The sequence below is a fragment of the Lactuca sativa genome, chromosome 6, assembly GCF_002870075.4.
Source record: "Lactuca sativa cultivar Salinas chromosome 6, Lsat_Salinas_v11, whole genome shotgun sequence".
NCBI classification, from domain to species: domain Eukaryota; kingdom Viridiplantae; phylum Streptophyta; class Magnoliopsida; order Asterales; family Asteraceae; genus Lactuca; species Lactuca sativa.
The window spans coordinates 117,327,388-117,333,990 of NC_056628.2; positions in this window are offsets into that span (position 1 = coordinate 117,327,388).

Sequence of the window (6,603 nt, forward strand, 5' to 3'; positions counted from 1 at the left end):
CTTCGGGTTTGAACGGGCACGGAAATCGAGGCAAGATCGAGAGAGAAATGAGAGAAATGTGGTGAATTTCTGGGAACCCTCGCATCTCTATTTATAGGGGGTCTGAGAAGCCTCGGTACGCGGGGCGTACGCTCGTACGCAGTGCGTACGCGTACGTCATGCATGACTGAGTCCTCGACTGCCTCGGCTTCGGATGGGACGGAAAGGGGGTAGCTCACATAGGGGCGACGTGGACGGTCCGAGACCAAGGCCCTCGAGTACGCAGGGCGTACGGGGTTTCGCGACGCGTACCTCGGATGAGGACGCTGACTCCTCCTTCGGATATTACAGGATTTTTGATTTAATTTTATATATAATTTATTTAATAAACTTCAAAAAATAATATCTTCTTCATACGAACTCCGTTTTTGATGGTCTTTATATCCACGCGTAGGTGAGACTACGCTCTACATCTTTCGTTTAGACTCCGTTGGCAAATTCCGAAATTATTTTTATCATTTATTTATAAAATGACGTGATTAAGGAATTTCTTTAAAAATTCATAACTTCTTTATCTGACGTCGGTTTTTGCCAGACTTTTTACCGCTGAAATACCATTGTCGAGACCTTCGATTCTCGTTTAGGTCATTCCGGCCAAAAGTCGCTCGATCTCCGATTCGAGTTTTTAGTTGTCTGTTGCTAAGCCGAACTTGGAAAAATCATAACTTCAATATACGAAGTCGGATTTGGGCGTTCTTTTTACGTACGATCATGGTTTAATGACATTTAAACATAGAAGGAATTTAAATAGAAACATTCTGGACATTTTAATATCAAAGTTAATTTTATTAACTTAAAAGTGGTTACAATACTTGACTTTTTAGGTCATTACAAAGATTTGAAATATCGGGTTGTCACAGATTACGGCCGTAATCTCTAAGGTAATTTGTCCCAGGGTCGTGAACTCCTCAAAGGAGTTGAAAGGTGCCCTAATCTCTTCCACGGACTAAGCCATCAAGTAGCAATACTTCTAAGGGACATATAAGACTTCAAAACACCAAATAAACAAAGGCTTAGGAGCTTAAGTCCGTAAACTCAAGGGTTTACGACTGTAAACTCCTTGTTGTTATGGTATTGGAGAGTAAACTCAAGAATGGGGTCCTTTGGAACCCTAAACCCACTAGCCTTGACCTACAACAACTTAGATGCCATCCGTAGGGCTAATAACACTTTTATAAGGTGTTTAGCATGTTCTAGGAGGTCTTAACATTTTCAATTAGTAGTTTAAAACTAATTGGGTACATATATGTGTGATTATATGTTAACTAGGATCATAGAGTGTGTTCAAGACTTCACTTGACACCTAGCAATCCTACATCTTCAGTACATCCGTACCAGTCACTACAGGTGATTTCATACCCCTTAATCAATGGTTTAAATGTTTTTAAATGCTTTTATGGGGGGAATACAAGTTAAATACTTATAGTTATTATATCAATCACATGTGATTAATAACTACAAAACCAGTACTAGGTTTTCTTACTGTTCAAATTGTTTATCAAACTGTTTTACAAACTCTGTTACTTATCAAATGCTTCTACTTAAGTTCTTTTATACTTATTATCGATTGCATGTCTATGTATGTATAGTTATATAAGCAATGTTTAAAAGGCTTAGGAAGGCCTGCCCGCTTTATTTCCTTTTCCCCGTTGGGATGTGGTCTGGTAAGGTACCGGGTATCCGTCCGAAGGTCGTTTGATTATTAGTTATATATCATGTGAACATATATAGTCATAAAGGTTCTTCAAGTTAGTTCAATATCCTTGGGTAGCAAGGGTATACTTCCATGTTCATACGTACCAGTTACATTACTAGTAAGCTACCATAGGGGTAGCACAGGAAGATACAATTACTATTACTAGAACAATGAAACATACAATGAGTCGGTTCATTCATGACTCAGTACAAGTAATACATACATTACATTACTATACATGCTAGATAGAGAGAACATACATTACATCTAGCACACACAGTACATTACTATACATGCTAGATAGAGAGAACATACATTACAGCTAGCACACGCAGAACATTTCAATACATACAAGCTAGACAGAGAAAGAGTACACTTTTCAGTTAGCACATTTATTACATGTACGTTTATGCAATTATGTGAACCATTAAGCAGGTCATGACACTTCCTTCCATGACCGTTTTTGTATCTCGAATCTCCTTAATTGGGGAGTGTATGAGTTTGCATATAGATCTGTACTGGATTGACTATCCTACACCTTCTTGCTCGCTACAGTGGAACTTGCAAGTCTATGGGTGCCAAATGTCATTTCTAACGGCGTCTTACATCATCGTTTTACTAGAGTCGGTAGCGGGATATAGGTCGATCACATGTTACTTTGAACACCCTTTGTTTTAAGGTAGTTAGTACAATGGTAGTCACTTATTACAAATACTATGGTACCATAATATTTCCCCATTACATTCACATCGTGAATATTCACATGATCCACGGTAATATAGTAACTATATTTTGGTTAATGATAGTCAGAATTGGGAAAACACACACTCTAACAAGAGACACACGCACAGACACTAGATGCCTTGGTAGAAGGCTGCAGTTAGTTGGAAACATAGGGTTTTCTAGGAGAGTTCAAACATTTTACAAAACATTGTACAAAACATCTTACAAATGCTTTCATACAAAGACAGACATTAATATACTTATGATCTCACCAGCTTTAAGTTGATACTCGCTTTCAAAATAACATGTATTCTCAGGTCACCAATAAACAGGAACAGGTGCCAGGCTTTTGAGAAGATGGAGTTCGTTCAAGACTCATCTTTTATTTTGATATGTATATTTTGGTTTCTATAACTTTGACATAACACACATGTATGAAATTATATTATTAATGCAATGGATGATGTTATTGCTTATTTACTATTATTCATTGTTTGTGATACTGTACATGACGTCCTCCGCCCCAGAATGTTTCCGCCATTCATGGTTTTGGGGTGTGACACAAAGGCACGTTTTATAACATCGAGTTACCAATGCATTTTCGTACAATCAATGAATAACCAACTCATAGTCAACAACTCATATCTGTAGGTTTAAAGATTTATATGATATTACCGGCTCACGATCTCTCGAGATAAATTCCATGAAGTGATGCAAGTGAGCGTGGGTTGAATCCAATACTCAGCTCTTATGAGTACTTATGAATGTTGTAGCAACCATTTCATTGTCTAAAGCACTTTAGACAAATCATACAAGCCAAATTCATGACAGTCTTGATTCATATCTACTTCGAGCATATGACTGACTGTGGATGGTTTGAATAATATGATATATACCTTAACATAATTATTCTGGAAGTCAAAACATGCAAAGTGAAACACAAGAATAATACTAATCTTATATGGCCCCAACACTTTGAGTGTAAATAAAAACACCTTTTATTTAAGCACCATATTGATTACTCGTTATTTATGTTTCGATTAATCAACTTTATGCTTGTATTAAAACATTAGTTGTCCCATGATCCAAGCATGTACACTATGTTTTTCCAAACAACAATTATGCCATACTCCAAATATGCATACTATGTTTACATATGGTCCTCTCTTTGTGAAATAGATCAATTGACGATATTCCAATGATGCTCATTTCAAGATTCCAATCCTTGTTGTAAATGCAAGAATACCAAGCTCTTGCCATTTACTGTAATTTGTTAGATTCTGAACTTATATGCAATGATCCCCTTGTAATGACTATGCACAGAAGTCACAAAGACTTGGCAACAGACATTACAAAGTATTCCAACGGAAAACAGTTCCATGGAAATGAAGTCTCAAATTCAAAGTACATTCCTTTGAACATCCTTCTTAGCATTAAGTTCTTTAATCTTACACAGATTCAAAGAATAACTTCCACCTATGGAGACACTTCCATATTACCATTTTGACCATAACTTCTAAACAAGAGTTGCCTCTTTTTCAAAATATGTCAATATGGTCCTTACTCTATACTTCTAATTGTCCAGGAGCAACCAATCTTTGGTAAACTTCAGATTATCCTCGGCAACTTTGCTTAATAATTTTAGTCATTTCCAGTTCTATTCCTTTTTCCATCTTAATGCCCCAGGCATTTGGAAAATTTAGAATGGATGAATATTATAGCACATGTAATCAAACCTATACCCAAAGAATATGGAACATGATTTATGCTATAAATTTTTTTATTTGCCATGTTTTCATAATTCGAACTATGAAGAGGGATGCCATAATCATAATCGAATTTTGAGAACGCAACATATGTAGAATTTCCTTATGTTGAACCATTCCAGCATAACATTCATATATATTCTTGAGTAAAGTAGATTAAATTCTCAATCTAAGCTTGTAGAATTGGAGTGAAGTATAAAATTCTCTCCCTTAATTATAGCAAAACAACTTTTTCAAGGCGAATTGAAACTTTTGTTTTCTATAATTAATATTGCTGACTTGCAACACTTAACATAATAATCATGCTCCCACTAGCATAATGATTATTATCTTACTAGCATAACACTTATGCTCCCACTAGCTTTGACACGTATCCAGAGATCAGCTGGACTTTTAGAAACCAACACTTTATTGACTTTTCTACCAAAGTTCAGATTTCTGATACGCAATTTCTTTGATAAGACTTTATCAAAACCATACACTTTTCCTTAGATAGCTCACTTGTATGTCTAAGCAATTATGAAGAGGGATGTCGTAATCATAATGTTTAGACCTTTTGTCATTCTTACAATTGCTATCTACTCAAAATATACTTAGTGAAAGAGTTTCCTTACCATCATTTTCATGAATCGAAGAGAAACCTTATGACACTTAGATTTTTATGGTGTATGTGTTCCTATCCATGTGAATTTTTCATAACCATAATCACAAGACAAAGTTAGTGACAAATCCAAAATCATATAGACTGAACTTGTTCAATCTTAATTTCTTGCCACTTAGTAGCACAATGTCCACCATTGCTTCCGCATTGTTATACAAACAATTGAGAACTCATAGAACTTACAAGCATAATCAACTTTTAAATGGAATAGAAACATAAATAAGAATATGTCAACACGATAGGTTACAAACCTCAAGTCGTGGGCTAGTGATTAACAAAACTCTTGATTAGTTCTTGAAACTATTTCAGAATCTTTTAGACTCCCACTGTCCTCTTGACATATAAGACTTCTCTTTGTCAAGAACCATTCCTTAACAATACAAATAGTCAGGAGCTAGTGCGGATTCTTATCAAGTTAAACACTTCTCACTATTGGTCTTAGTTGGTCTTTGTTTTATCCAAAACATCACAACTTACCAATCTCAAATATACAAGAACAGGAAACATCTTACTCTACATTCGACAAGTGTTATGAACTTTCTAAAGACTATGTCACTCAAGTTACAATCTTGGAGTATAACTCCAGGATTTGATTTTGGAATGAAGTATGAATTATCTTTTGATTTAACCATTTCAACCATTCACGATTCCTCTCCTCAGGCAACAAACACACTAAGGAGTCCTTAGAGGATCAATTGTGATATGGTTCCATAATCACTAAGATAATCATAAAACAAAATACACAAGTACTCTCCCATCTCTTCAGATTGGATAAACTTTTATCTTTCTGCCTTATTTGATTCTTCTTATTCATTCTGCCATACATTGAAACTTTTCCAATGTTTCAGAATTACACTTAAACTCATAAGCATAACAATATTTACTAAACTTTAGTAAATCATAACGAATAATCTTTTCTACCTTTGTGGTGGACCTGACTAGTGCACAACTTAATGTACCCGATCCTTTAGTCCTTCGCTTGACTCACATGCGAATGTGAACAAGGAATTAGTCTTAATTTACCAAAGATGAAAATTCTCATTCATCACACAATACAACTTGCATGATTCCAAGTTTCTATCCAACTAAAACTTGGGTGATGAGAATCTTTCCTTATTTCGTAAATTTTGACACTACCACTAATGAAAGAATCAAATCCATTTACCCATATTGCTTATCAATGGAAACATACAAGCAACAACCTTTTTCATAAATGCCATTATAAGGATACTTAAAATAAATAAAATCAAAACCATTTTCTTTTGTTTTAAAACTTTGCGGAAAAGTTATCATTACAGTCCATATGGAAAACTTGTTGTTATCTATTCCTAAGCAATATATCATAACTCCTAAGTAACAACTCAAAATTCTGATCACCTAACCATGCGATCGAAATCCATCTTCACGATCAGAATCAGCATATACTTCCTTTAAGTTTCTTCACGCTTCTTTGATTCTGATCACCGAACCATGCGATCGAAATCCATCTTCACGATCAGAATCAGCATATACTTCCTTTAAGTTTCTTCACGCTTCTTTGATTCTTATAACATCAATATGTGACCCAGTCACATCATGCAATAAGAATCTCAGAATAGAAACTTAATAAAGTTAGATAATGGACTTTACCTAAAGCAGAGTCAAACATTTGACTTTACTATCCTTATGGACTTTTAGGTAAATTTGGCAGCTTCGCAACCAAGGTCCGTCCTTTGGCA